Here is a 15,618-nt window from a genome sequence, read left to right on the forward strand (position 1 = left end):
CACTGTTAAGCATAACACAGACAAGTGGAAAAGATTTTTACAGATTCATAGCAAGGATGTTCATAAAAAGTCTTGGATCTAGACAACCTCCAGGTTTTCCAGCGGTGAGTGTAAGAAAAGAAAACCAATAGAATTAAAATGATGACAGAACCAAATCCAAAGACAGTCTTTGCAGTCTGCACCAGGAATCGCAAAGCCAAATTGCTGGCCATAATTTGTGGCGGTCACCTAAGGAGTCATATCCTTCACAGATATGACTCCTCAGTTAGAATCAAAAGGATCAAAAAATTCTGTGCAGATAGGGACAAGAAATTATCTGTTCAAGATGACAAGCAATCTGTAGAATACCTTTGTGACTGGATTTATGTCCACCTAAAATCACCCTGTGGTAAAGGAGATGGTGGCAAGAACTCTAAAAATTTCCAACAATCCACTAATAATGTGCAGGTATTTGTTTGACCAAAACAGAGTACATGGCAATATTTATACAAGACTGTTTCTAATAGGCTTTCAGCAGACTAGAGGTGAAGGGAAATCCCAAAAGAAATTGAAAGACGGGGCTTCTATGCAGATTCCATGTAGGTGAGCAATACATTCTCCATGCTCCTAAAATTTATCAAGAGTAATTCGTCATCATACAAAGTAAAAATATGCAAAGTGCTGCTACCAGGAATGAGCTAGGCCTATGTTAAAAATTCTTGTGAGACTCCAAAACTCAGGGAGGTTTTCAGTCCGCTGCAGTTTTAGGAGCAATAGCAGGTCACTAGGGTCACATAGTACTGAGAGTACTCTTCAAAATGGGGTTCACCAGAACCAGTTTACTTAATATATGAATGAATGCAACAGCAACATTTTTTGAAAAATGTCCCCTTTCTTTTCTGGTTGGAACTTCCACGTAGAAAATGTTATCATAACTAAGTACTTGCTCCTGGAACTAATTCAGTAAAGCTCTCTCTCAGGCAGGGACTCATTTACACTTAGATTATCCCAGTAATTCAGAAAAAGTGGAACAAAATCAGACCATACATTCTGTGCACATAAACAGTGAGATCTGGCCTCAGTCCAGGTGGTGTTATATCCCATAGCATGTAGAAGTATGGGCATAAGTTAGGTGTAAACATTCATAAATATCCTTCAGTCTTCCCTTCAATAGGCTGACTCCATAAGTGTTTTCACTTAAACTGCAGAATTGCTATTTGGAATAACACTTCCAAGGATAATGCCCCAGTGAGAGGCAGAGGCATAGACTGATGATAAATTTTGCTTACACACAAATTAGTCTGTAAGTAAAGGAAAGGGCATTGCAGACAGGACTGGAAAGACTCTGAACTCTAGCTAGGTCCAGGGGGTCTCAGCCAGCTTGGTAGCTACCTTTGAAGAAGACGAAACAAAAATGCGTAGTAATGTCCAGAATAATCAAATAATGATGCAAATGGGATATTTTGAATCAAACCTCCAAGTTGTTCAAATAAGTTTGTGAATTGCTCTGTTTCCCTGAGCATATTCTGTGTGAATAATGTCCTATTATGTGTCCTGTAGGAAGAAATCTCTGTAAAACATTCCAAAGTTTTATCGGAAGCTGAATCTGTTGTCTCATATTTTCCTCTTTTTACACATGCACACACACAGAGTCATAATCCTTATTAGTAGAATCTATGTGCATAATTCAGGGTAAACTTCACTGTTGTGTGTGTGTATACGATTATGGGAGAGGAAGACACAAGAGGGGGAAATAATATCTCTGGGTGATTGCTCAATATTTTAATAATATGGAGACTTTAGTTTTCAAAACATTAATTTATTACTTATGAAAAAGAAAAATATGAAGATAACTGTTACTTAATTATCTATTCTCTATTTTTAATAAGACATTTTAGAATTTTTAATTTCTTTTTTATGGTTTCAGAAGTTTATTTCATTGATCTTCCTACTACTCACCTTTCTAACCTGTCTGCTTTTGTACAGCACGATGAGAAGTAATATCAGTCATAGCAGTGGGCACTGATTTCTGGATATTTGGTTATCCTCAGTGTGCATGTACAGTGTTCAAAACATGGTGTTTTAAATATATAATACAGGTTTTTTTTGAAGATGAACATAGATTCCAAGACTGAAGGCAGCATGTCAGTGGTATGGCACTGGAATTTTTTTAACCTATTCTTTCTGTCGGGATTCTAATTTTTGAGAGTAGAAAAAAGAAGTTGTCTTTACTTTTCCATCACATTTAATTGACTTTTATAAACTGCAGGAGTCTTGCTCAAGATCTATAAACAAATAGACCATCATGTTCCTCATTAATTTGAAGAATAACTGGGTAAGTGGTAGCTGTCAGATATACAATAAGTGCCCCCCTCCTTTTTTTGCTTATATAATAATCCCAGCATTCAAAAGACTAATCACTACACCCTAATCTACAAAGCATCTTATTTCCTTGTCAAATTTCTCTGCTGAGCTTAGCCATGCTTGTCAACTTCCCAGATCCCCCTTTCAATAATGGGTTTATTCTTAGCATCTTGCCAAAATGCATTCCTTGGGGTAAACCATGGAAGAGTGAAGTTCTAATTTCTTTATCTCAGCCAAGAAGAGGTTTCTGCTTGTGCTTATGGGAAAGGTCACAGGCAATTTTGGTTGCAGTTTCTCTTGAAAGAAGGAAGTATGTGCTGCTCATTGGGGGAGAGGAGAGGAGAGGAGAGGAGAGGAGAGGAGAGGAGAGGAGAGGAGAGGAGAGGAGAGGAGAGGAGAGGAGAGGAGAGGAGAGGAGAGGAGAGGAGAGGAGAGGAGAGGAGAGGAGAGGAGAGGAGAGGAGAGGAGAGGAGAGGAGAGGAGAGGAGAGGAGAGGAGAGGAGAGGAGAGGAGAGGAGAGGAGAGGAGAGGAGAGGAGAGGAGAGGAGAGGAGAGGAGAGGAGAGGAGAGGAGAGGAGAGGGAAATAGGAATAAAAATTAAGAAGAAAAATGATAAGAAGAAAAGGAAAATAAACAGAAAAAAGAAGAAATATAAAACCAGGGGAAAAAAGGAAGAGAACAGAAAATGGAAATATTAAAAAGGAAAATGAAAAAAATAAAAAGGAAAAAAGGAAGAAGTGAGAAAAGGAGAAAAGAAAAAAGGAAAAAAGAAACAAATGTAAAAAGGAGAAAAGGAAAAGGAAAAAAAAAGGAAAAGGAAAAGGAACAATGAAATTGATGAAGGAGCTACATGAACTTCTATATTAGCACGAATGGCAGCTATAGTTCCTACAGAGTGCCAAACTGAATTTCAAAGATAGGAGCTGCACTGTCATCTAACCCTTAGTCTTTCTGGTTCCTTTCTGGTCAAAGCTTAACTTCCCCATGTCTTCCCTGGGGAAGACCTCAGTGAACACTGACGTGCCCAGCTCACACCCAACACAAAGCAGAAGGCTAGGCAGCTACACATAAATGGCCATGGTTTATCTGTTCTTTGGATATACGTGGCTTGCAGGTTCTGATGCAGCAAGAAGCACATGCCCCAGGTCTGTACTCATCAGCAAGTTTAAACAAATCTACATTGTACTCAATATGTCCCTGTGGAGCAAGCACTGAAAGTGAGCATTTACTTATTTTCTAAGCATTGACTAAGTGAATTAGGGATGGACTGTTAGATCCACTAGTGAGACTCTGACTTGTCCTTCACTGTAAAGGCTAGTAAACTTATTGATTTCACATTTTTGTCTATTTTGTTATGATGTTTCATTCATGCCAAAGCACTCATTTATTATATGTTTATACATGCAGTAAATGACCCTGTAAAGAGAACAGCAATCAGAAGGAAAAGCTATAGCATTTCAATAGTGTTTAACCTCCTACTTGATGTCTGTCATGGTTTCACACAGTAATTGCTGCATCAGTTGAACAACCTGAACCACAGCCCTTAGCAAGAAAAGTCTAAGATACCTTCCTTCCCCACAAATACACCTGTGGTACTTCCCAAGCCCACACTTTTCAGAGATATTGCAGCAAACACAGTGCAGGATCTTCCAGCCCTGACATGAAAAATATTATTTTCTCCAGGTGACAGATTTGAAAGACAAAGCATGTTGTGCTGCTGTATTTTTCTCTGGTCTCCAAGCTTGACTTTCACCATAATTTTTTATACTAAATTCCTAAGCAGGTCCTGTATGTTAGCTTACTATATTAGAAACTATATTACTGACTTTCTCCACTGACAATAAAAAAATCATTCTCTGCTTTAAACCCACCAAAGAAAAAGGAATTCTTTTCATTAAACCAAATAATCCTGGATTAGATTGGATCAGAACTTTGCCATTTTACTCAGCATGATTTAAAATTTTATTCACTGTATAACCAATTACCTACTTAAAAAATTAAGATGACAGGATTTTATAATCAGGGATTTGTGGTTTTCTACATGAAAATTACCCTCAAAACTTGATATTTTATTGTTCAGTAGGATGAGTCTAGCTGTATAGAGATCAAGGTAAAAAAACAGGTTAATTCACAGTGTTTAGACTATGCATGTGTGGATAATGCTCCTGGCTGCCAATCCATTTTAAAAGGAGGAGACAAGACACAAAGGCTGCTTCACTGCTGTTGAGGTTGGACAAAAGAGTGGTACAGAGACAGAACAGCTCCTTCACAGCTAAAGACCATTCTCAATTCTCCCTCTCTCTCATTCTTATCTCCCTCTCAGGTTACTGCATTTTCTGTTCCCCTCATGCCATTGCAGTAGTGCTGAGGACAAGTGAGATAATGCTTGGCCCAAATCCAGGCAATCATTTTGGAGTAATTAGTTTAGGTACTGCACACCCAGCCCATACTTTTTTTTTTTTTTTTTTTTCAGGTAGGTATCAAGTTGCTCATATTACCTGATTACCTGCCTGCGTGTGGATGGCTAGCCCCAAGGTGCAGGTAAAGCTCGTCCCCAGGTAGCAAGTGAAGGTTTAATTGAATGCATCAGTTGTTCTGGGAAATTTGGCTCTGCTGCAACCACTTATTTTTCCTCATGCTGCTGCATGCAGTCTCCCTTTTGCAGCTCAGCCCTTTTGGAACTTTTAGCCCAAGAACATAGTCTGTGTTGTGATCACCTTGGAGCTGCTGTAAATTCTGACGTTGCATTTTTTTGTTCCTCCATTTATTTGGAGAGCTGGGAAAGACCAGTGTACATTTTTAGGGCTGGGTAATATTTGGTCTGAGAAACCCTGGGCACAAGCAGCTGGGTGAACACTTTTCAGGTGGATGTGAGGGTTTTTATAGGTACACAAACTGCACATTCCCTCTCTTCCCACTGCTTTCACGGAAATTCAGCAGTTATGGGACAGAAACACACATTCAGATCACACAAGAGAAATGCTGCATAGAGACAGAGGATGACTGACATTGGCATGCACTGTATGCTGATGGCCTCCTTGCTTGGGCAACATTTTTGCACCTTTTATTCTTTCCCTGTCCCATCCACTGATTCCTGATCAACCCTTTGCCATGCCTCCCCATTCACCCCTCTAGCCCAGGGTCTCTTTGACCCAAACTCCTTTCCTGAGTGCACCTTGAGCAGCAGGAATGTCTTGCCCATGGCTCTTTGCCTACACACCTGCTGCCTGACATGGGACCCTCCAAAGGCCAGGGAGGAGCTATGTCTCCAACTTGTTCTCACCTCTTTGCTACAAATGTGAGAGGGCGCAGCTTTAGGCCAGCTGTGAAGGTAGCCTTGGGCTATGGATATATTTCCAACAGGAATTGGTGTGAGGTTGCTAACAGCTTCACAAAGACAAGAAAAGAGCTAAAGAACTGTTGGATGCTAAAGGCTTCCAGCCAATACTAGCCTGGATCAGATACAGATTGGCAGCCTTGAGGTGCATGGCTCCAATTTCCCATTACCAATTCCCCTGAGCTGCTCAGGCTCCCATGGTGAAAGCTCTAATTTAGGAGAGATCCTGTAGGTCTGCCTTGTTTTTTTCCTCTCTGCTTTGTTTCCAATTTTTAGCAGCAAGTCCATGAAGCCTTGCAGCCAGATGCCTACTGGCTCTCAGGTGAATGTCAGAATCCTGAGAATAGTTCAGCTCAAGACCCAAAGCTGCAGTCACTATTTAAATTCCTGGAAATCAGAGCAAATAACAGTATTCCAGTCCCATTTCACCTGGCTGATTAGCTTTGCAATCAGCGCATGAAAGAATTTGAACTCGGCAGCTACTCAGGACTCCGACTAGCATAACCCAGGCCACGGGAGTAAAACAGTGGAAACCAGTTACGTTCGTTTATACAACTGATTGCAAAGAAAATCATCAAAAATATTTTCAGTTAGAATTTGATTAAAATTTGGACAAAGAGACTAAAGCTATTCTTGCAAGAAAAGGTGACTATGTGCATACAATGCTGTTCAAGAGGCATGTTGATAATTCAGTGTTACTTGATTTCTTTAGAAGAAGGCCAGATTCTGAGCTGGCATTAACAGACTATTTTCTTCAGAACTGGCAGAGCTGTGATGATTGTAACAGCTGAAAGTCTTGCTCTGCACTGCATCAGTGCTGTTATAATTACTGTTTTCCTCCAGTAAAACTAAGTAGATCAACATGGTCACGGCTGGCTCCAGTTTTTCAGCAGCATATCAGAAACTGGATGCCACTCTCCTGTGGATGAGGGTCTAGGAACCGGCTCCTTCTGCCAGGGTAGACAGTAGGGGAAGAAAGGTATGTTTAAGGTAGAGAGAGGGGGGGATCTGCTCTTCTTGCTGCCCTTGCAGCAACCAAGGGAATGAAAGGGAAGGAGCATGGCTGCTTCCAAAGAAAGTGCACAGTCCTCATGGCCAGCGGTACCTGCACCCACATCGTCGCCCTGTGCCAGCCCCAGGCAGGCAGGCAGGTCCCAGGGGAGCTTGTGTGGGCCCAGGCAGCCCCTCCAAGACATCACACCCACTCCCTATAGACCAGCACCAGCTGATGAGCACACTGGGAAAACACCAACATCATAGAGGTGCCTTCATCCCATATTGGGTGTTCTGGGCTCTCATTATAACTGAGGCAAAATGGTGAAGCAGGCTCCTGGTATTGGACACAAGGCCTCAATTTTGCTACTTTTTTCTAGAAAAACAAATGATGATGGTTTCTCTATTCCTTTGTCTCCTTTCTGAACTCTTTCAGTTTTCTTAAGAATCCATACAAATGCATTTGCTGGATACATTTTCTGGCAAAATGTTAGAAAGGTAAATAATGCATTTACTTATTTTTCAGATAATGACGCTATATCTGAAGCATAACAAAGAAATATCAAGATGAGAGCATGGGCCAATGAAGAAATCTAGAAAAGCTCAAAGAAATGTTGAAGTGTGGATCACCTTGCACTCTAACCCGCTACATGGCATGATAGCAATTTAAATTAGTTAGAAAGGTAAGACAAGGATTTGTAGTTTAAATAAAAAATATTACCAGTGGACAATCCAAGTTTTGTCACTGATGCTAAGAAAACCAGCAATATAATATTTTTTTTCTCACCAAAAACATTGTTAGCTCCTGGGGAAAATATACGTCTTGACAAATAATCTGAATGTAATGGTATAACCTAGATGCTATTTTGGATACTTATGAGATTAATATTAATGGCATATAGGTGGCATTAATAATTGCAAGCAGTTTTTCAGCTCCTTGTAAGAATATAGTATCATGACTGAATTTGGTTTTGCAGCAAGTTTGACAGTCCAGAATATTATATTGCATATATTTTACTTTTTTGCTAACCAACTATTCAATGGAGAGATTAGAAAGGGATGTAAAAATCATCAGACAGAAGGTCTGACAAACCATTCATCTTGTCACTCTGTAAAGATAATTCTCAGCCATCTAAGATGGATATTGAAGAGGTTCTAGCAGATAAACAGACTGACAATAAAAGTCTCTAGAGAAACATTGACTTCCCACCATTTCTAAAGAAAGAAGAGATTACAGAGAGCAACTGGTTACACAGGTGGACCATCTTCAGCATACTATTTCAATCCCACTGTTGCCCCTGAAAAGAATGAATTCTTTTATTCCACAATAAGGGGAGACACAGACAAGTGTAGGTTTGGTCAGGAAAGCACTAAATAAAACCAAAATTTTCTCTTTTAAAACCAGATGCAAGAATAGATTAGAAGTTCTCCTGTTGGCTAAAAATGTTCAGAATACATTTGAAAGAGAAAAGAACTGTGAATAGACAAGCACACTCTGAGGCACTGTTAATCACGATATCTTCATGGCAGCCTGGGTGAAGCTGCCCCTCAGACCTGAAGAGGAGAATGCTGTGCAGCATTAGGAACTGTATGAATGAAAAATTGTCACCTCACGAGTTACAGTTCTTTCTGTGTGTTTTTAATATGCTGGAAAAAAAGAAATTCACAGTTACTTGCTTATGGTCCTTATTTTGAAAATGGGATGGGTAAGGATCGTCTATCACCTTCTGCCCATTTGCTGTGTAAAAGCAAAAACAGCAGATTCACAATGCATTATCTACTGTACTCCTGTCTCCACTCACTCATCAGCATCCACATCCCATATAGCTCATGCAGGGAGTATGAAGAGTTTCCCTTTAAGCCCAATTTTAGCATGTAATCTACCCATATTTTAAAAATGGATCATTCTTTTTTTCATCTGAGTATATGCTGTAGGGAGGTTTTGGCCACTTTTCAGTTTTCTCTTCAGTTTTTTAAAATCTGGAATTAATCAGCAAACCTGGGAAAAAGCAAAAATAGGATGCTTTGGAGCTAACTCAGTCATCAGTTTGACAATGAAGCAGTGCCTGCTCTGACAACTTCCTACGCCTTCTGTCCTAAATACTTTCTCCACTGCATTTTCTTCAAGGAAGTCATCTCATTTCATCAGTCCAATATAAACATGACTCCTCTCCTCCTTCTTAGGTCAGAGGGAAGTATTTAATGTCCTGGAACTCACCAGTACTAATTACTTTATTCTTGACAGCAAAAATTTTGACAGCAGAGTGAAATGGAGGAATCTTGTGCATGTTTGGAGTCATTAAATGTGTACCCGGGCACCTTCATATCTACAATTACCAATTAAGAAAATCCTGGCAGAGTACAGAGGAAGCTTGCAATCCAATTCTGTAAATATTCATCCACGTGGGAAGGGCTGCACAGCTGAGTGGCCTCAGTGAGTTTACTGCCAATACCCATGTGCATAAAAAGTTCCCTACGTGCTTAAGCGCTTGCACGAATCCTAATCTTTGCCTGTGCTGTTTATAAGTGTCTGATATGAAGAACAGCTCTGAGGCATTTCATCACTTGTCAGATTTTTGTAAATTATCCTGTTTTCATTATTCCAGTAGTTTCCATGTTTACATGTAGACACAGCAGATAGGTCATGGTATTTGACTTTGCACTTCTTTTTTAATTAGTTTTGCTGACCAGGGACCCACTGTTGTTGAAACAGATGTTGCAGCCCAATAATAGCTCTCAGCTGCCAAGAGCAAACTGTGGAACTCAGCCCTTGCCATGCAGAACAAATGAGTGCAATAAGGGGCCCATGAGCTCCAGACAACAGAAACACTCCACAACATGTGTGTTTACCAGCTCTGTCTCAAGGCACATAAAATGTAACCTACACAGGCACATAACATATTTCTCTTTCTCATTTAAAATATAACAAATGAGGAATTATTTCTCAAAAATGCAGATAATGCCACAGAATAAACACATTCTTTTAGTTCCTTTGTCTTGAATATTTGTTTAACTATCTCAATTTGGCTTTGAGTCACATGCAGCACAATCAGACAGTCTCTTCCAGACTTGAGAAGATCGAGCAAAACTCAACCTGAGGACTCAAATCGAGCTTCCAACCAGTCAGACAGGCACAGAAGGAAGTTATTACACTTGCTCTCAGAAGGAAACTATAACCCTTGCTCTCTATGGCAAAAATTAATTAGCTGCCCTGTAAACACTGTTTTAACTTTAGAAGGACTGAGGTACTCAACCAAAGTGATAATGATCCTGAATTGATATCCTCTCCTCTATAATAACCAGACTCCCTTTTTTCTGTCTTACTTTTTAAATTGTTATTGTCCAGCCCAGTGTTTCTTTGTAAACTGCCTAAGTCCTTCATGCTATGTCTTTCACCTAAGAGTTAATCAGTACTATTAGTTCTTCTTCTGTATAATGCATTTCATAACATTAATATTACATAGATCAGGCACAGTGTTGGTCTCTGGACATGTCTTTGTACCTGTTTGTCCTTCAACAAGAGCATTACTATCTTTCTTAGGTCGAATGGTATATTAATTTATTCTTAGACATATTGCTATTATAGAAAAAATGCATTTCTGCAAAGATTTTTAGCCCATCTGCAAAAGTAAGAGTGGGAGTAGGCATGGCTATTTAACAACAGGAGAAAGCAGCCTTGAAAAAAATGATGCTTACACAGTGCTGTTGGAGAGAAAATTAGGCAACAGCTTATGGTGTAACATGGTGTAAAATTCCAAAACAAACCAAGAACCCATAATTCACATAGTTACAAAAATCACATCCACACAAAGTCTCAGGTAAGGTTCAACTTAGGAAATTGTTCATTTTTTGGTATTTTAATTTTTTTTGAATGTCACCATAATTCATCCCAAAAACGTTTCTGGGATCTCAGCATTATTAATTAAAGCTATCAGAAGTGTTTAAAGCAGGGTGAAGAAAGGCCACCCAACACAGACCCGGCTAAAGGGATAAATCCATCTTCCCATCATCTCTCCCCACCTCATCCCTTGTGCCTATGCACCCACAGCATGAATGGCTGCCTACAAAGGGTTTAGGCAGACCGGCAGCCTACCCTGGCTCACCCAAAGATCATCCAGTCTCTGAGGACAGCATGAAAGGAGCACCAGCATAGGCAGCCAAAGGAACCATTCATGGGGACACCTTTATCTGCCGGGGTGTCCTTGGTGCTCAGCAGTGACAGGAACAAGCTGATGAGAACTCAACTGAATGAGGAGTCTGCTGTTTTCTCATGTCCTCTGCAGCTGAAAGATGGTGGCAGAAATATTTGTATATCCACTAGTTCTGTGAGATCCTGATTTCAATGGGCATTTGTGGGAACAATAAAAATAGTATGAAAAGAGGATTTAGAACAAATACTGACTCAGGAAGCTTTCTCTGACACATATACAATATATAATTCTGTCTAGTAAACCAAATACCTCTAGAAAAGCAAGTAGATGAAAAAGCTTGTTCAGTCTTGGTCTGAGCAAAGCACAGTAGACCATGGAAGTCACATCCTTTCTGCTTCTCTTGACAAACACAGTTTTCCCTACTCATAGTGATTGGCAATGCTGCTCCAAAGATCATTTCTCAGCCTCACTGTGTTGGTCATGTTTCAGTTGTCTCTCTTTTCCTCTCTGCCTCATCAAACAAGCTAGCAGGCTTCATTTCACACCCACTTGTCTTGGAGTCAGCACGGAGAGCTCAACTCTCCCCTAATCCCTCTGTTTTGAATTTTTTCATTTGTAAGCAACCACATCTGTGCGACTCCTGACATTGGGAAGAATTTGCTCTAAACATTCACAAAGTCAGTTGGTTTCAGAACTTTTCTTAAAACTCCTTTGCCCTTGTGCTTATGGCAGAAACCAGTGAGATTTCTGATGGTCTGAGACCTCTGCTCAACTGTCTGACAGACCTGCCACCACTTGTACTCCCTCTGCAGTGCATTTATCCTGTGGTCCTTAGAACTCGATACCACAGACTGACAGTGGTGACAAAGTTACGTTTGTGACAAAGCCAACCAAGGGCGCTCCTGCTTCACCCCAGACTTAAGCAGGAATGAGCTCCAGATCAGTCAAACAATGTGGTCTAGTTTGTAGTAGCTTCCCAGGCAGAAGGTGCCTATGGATCCATACAAGCCAGATCTCTTTCAGCTAGTCCTATCTGCAGCTCCCAAAGCACGATGCATTCTCTTCAGAGGACAATGGCACTTAGACAAAATTTTGAGACATTGGCATGGAAACAATCCCCACTCCATATTGTAAAATAGAAAGTTTTGATATTAACTGTGGAACTTTCCACTCATGCAACAATTTCCTCCACTGTTCTACAAAAAGGAGCAAACTCCTTTTGCTTGGGAATGACTGCATACACACATCCCCTGAAAGAAAAAGAGTTAGAGGAAGAAAGAAAAAGGAAGAAAGAAAGGAAGAAGGAGGAGAGAGGAAAGGAGGTAAAGAAAAGTAAAGAGAAATTAAGAGTATCCTGCATATATCTGAATGGTAGGAAAGCATTTGGATCATGTCTATAGCAGAGAGAATAAGGATCGCATATCCAGAGACACACAAATGTTACTCCTAAGACAGAAAGTATGATTCATTTTTCTGTCCTAAAAGGAAAGGTATCATTTGGCCTTCCTGCCGGCAAAGTAGACAAGCTGTATTGCAGACATGTATGTAGCAAAACAGTTTTCTCTTTGATTTTTATTTTGTTGATGGTTGCTGAGCATGTGTGGGGCTGGGTCTTGGAGCATTGCAGCAGATTGGCTACAGGCTCCTGGAGTGGGCAAGCAGAGAGAGATCAGCATTGCATGCCAAGGTCGAGTGTTGGACTGTCATGCAGAGTAGTTTAACACTGTAATCTTAGTCTACCAATAACTGGCCAACTGCTGGAGAATTTTGACACAGATACCTGACTCTGAAGGCACATTTCTTCAGTTTAAAAAGCGGTAAAGGATGTCAAAGGGAACGTAATGCAGCAAGATGGGAATGGGAATCTGTGTAAAATATGAGGGCAATAAATACTCATTTTTGCTTTTCTCTATCTAACACACAGAGCTGCAGCAGCTTTTAAAGGTATGTAACTTGTTTCTGCATATGTGGGCTTTTAAGTGCAATATCTGCTCTTTATGTACGTGCATCGAGCAATTAAAAATCCATGCATTCTTGTGCATCTTCCCTATTAAAAGTGGATTAGAAATGAACTCAGCTCTCCTGCTTTGAGTGTAGGACAGTAACTAACTGAAGGCAATTATGAAGAATTTTCCTTTACTGGCAAACTATTCCCTTAATGACTTCCTTGAGGCTTTTGTTTTTTTGGAGGGTCTTTTTTTCCTGCTTGTGGATCATCTGGAGGAGGTCAACCCAGGAGCCAGATTTCAGCCTGGAGAGTAGCACAAGGCTGTTACAGGAAAGCAGTTTCCCTGTTCCTCAGAGAATTGTCTACATTCTTTTCTGCTACAGCTAGGTGTGCAGTCAGGCATTTTTATCATTCTTCCCTAGCACTGCATTACAGAACTTGTGAATTTTTATATTTTGAAATCTATCCTGTTTCCCTGGTGCTGTTCCATTCCCAGTTGCTGGCATCCATGAACACATGTAATAAAACCCAGGAGATATTTTCAAGGACACTTGTTTTTCTTCCCTGAACTGCACTCACAACTGTAAAACCTTCCTTTTCCCTCCTGGCTCTGCCATGGTTTCACAATGCATAAGGAAATCAGTGATTTAAAAGCATCTTTTTATTCCAGCATTTTCTCTGCCCTGCATGCCACGGCCAGCCAGAAAAAAGGCCAAAATTCTGAGTTTTTCCACCAGAAGCAAGCTCCAAGACCCCTGTTAATTGCAGAGAAGGACTGAGCAGAAAGAAGACAACATTTCAACTAGAGGTAAAATCCCTCAGTTAGGTTAGAGGAGCATTTTCTTCAGCAATTTTGGTGAAGGTTGTCTTTTAGGCATAGTAACAAGGAAATCAAATGGATCATCAAGAATAAGGCAGCAAAGGGTCCTGCATTTGGGTGCCAACAATCCCAGGCAGACCTACAGACTAGAGTCATGGGAAAAAACCTGGGGGTGCTGGTTGACAGTAGCTGAACACGAGCCAGCAGTGTGCCTGGGGGTCCAAGAAGGCCAATGGCATCCCGGCCTGTGTCAGCAATAGTGTGGCCAGCAGGAGCAGGGCAGGGATTGTCCCTCTGTACTCAGCACTGTTGGGGCTGCACCTCAAGTGCTGCATCCAGTTTTGGGCCCCTCAAAACAGGGAAGACATCGAGGTGCTGGAGCGTGTCAGAGGACAACAGAGATGGAGATGGGTCTGGAGAGTAAGCCTTATCAGAAGAGTCTGAGACAGCTGGGGCTGTTTGGCCTGGAGGAAAGGAGGTTCAGGGGAGACCTTATTGCTCACTACAGCTGCCTGAAAGGAGGCTGTAGCCAGGTGGGGGGCTGGCCTCTTCTCCCAGGTAACAAGTGATGGGATGAGAAGAAATGGCCTCAAGCTGCATGAGGAGAGGTTCAGGTTGGACTTCAGGAACAATTGCTTCACTGAAAGGGTGATTAAGCATTGGAATAGGCTGTCTTGAGAGATGGTGGAGTCATCATCCCTGGAAGTGTTCAAGAATGACTGGACGTGATGTGGTTTAGTTGACATGGTGGTTCTTAGTCAAAGGTTGTGTTCAGTGGTCTTGGAGGTCTTTTCCAGCCTTAAAGATCCTATGATTCTATGCTATTCTAAGAAAATTCTGTAGGATTTCCACCCACCTCCACCCCCCTCCTCCAGTGCCCATCAAGTAAATGTTTTTAAAAATCAACTATTTTTTCTTATTAGAAGAGACTTGATCTATAGAATATGTAGGCCTGGGGCAACGCAGAGTGAAAGCTGATAGTAGAAAGCAAGGGAAAAGAGAGAATCAAAGGCAAGATGAGGAAAGTAGATAGGATGCCAACTGTTTATGTGGTATGCCTGATGGAAGCCAATGGGTCTTTCAACATTTATCTAAACCATTTTTATTGGATTTTTGAATTAAACTAAACAAGGCTCGTTTTGTTTTGGAGAAGGCACACTAAACTCACTGTCTCCATCATACCAGCAGAATTAATCATAATTAAAATTTAAACATGAGAGATAGTCGCATATTAATTCTTGGAGAAATGATGTGCAGTTTTCCCTTCTAAAAACAGAAGTGTTGTACCCACGTCTATTGATAAGTTTCTGTTGCACAGAAAGACAGCATAGCAAAGGGGCTTCTTTTTTTCTCTTCTACAGATCTCCCACAAGAGCCTGTCCAACAGAACCCCAGCCATCACCTTGCATTTTTGTTGTGCTGTTATGTCTACAGAGAGAGAGAAGAGCCACGCTCAGATATTGCCTTGCCCAGGCACACCACGTGGAGAATAATGACATTAATCAATACTGCCATCCAGGAAAGAGCTGAGAATAAAACATGACAAGAGGGTCCAAAGCTCACCCAAGAGGAGGTTTCAGTGTGCTGTCTGCTGCCCTGGGCTGCCCTCTGAAGGCTGAAGCTAAATCCACAGCCCTGGATGAAAAGCATTGATCTGGCCCCGAGCACAATACTTGGAATGAAACTCCAAAGTTTTGCTGCTGGTGAACACTGGAAAAACAAAACTAGGAGAGTGTAATTTGCAAAGGTAAAAAAAGATAGTCTGAGGGGGACTGTATGTGGGGCAGCTGCTCCCTGTCCCCACACAAACAAAAACCCTGCAACTGCAAAGAAAAGTGAAATATCAAAAGCTTTGCCTGATATACACTTTTTAAAAATTGATTGTAGACATTATGAAAACAAGAATTACTTTAAAGAAAATGTTGGCACTTAATTAGTAAATTAAAGTGCACCATTCTGCTTCTTGTCAGCTTGAGGCTAAGAACAAGTTGGCTCTTTGTAAGAAAATCTGACTCACACTGTCCTG

Source organism: Ammospiza nelsoni, chromosome 3 (assembly GCF_027579445.1).
Source record: "Ammospiza nelsoni isolate bAmmNel1 chromosome 3, bAmmNel1.pri, whole genome shotgun sequence".
NCBI classification, from domain to species: Eukaryota; Metazoa; Chordata; class Aves; order Passeriformes; family Passerellidae; genus Ammospiza; species Ammospiza nelsoni.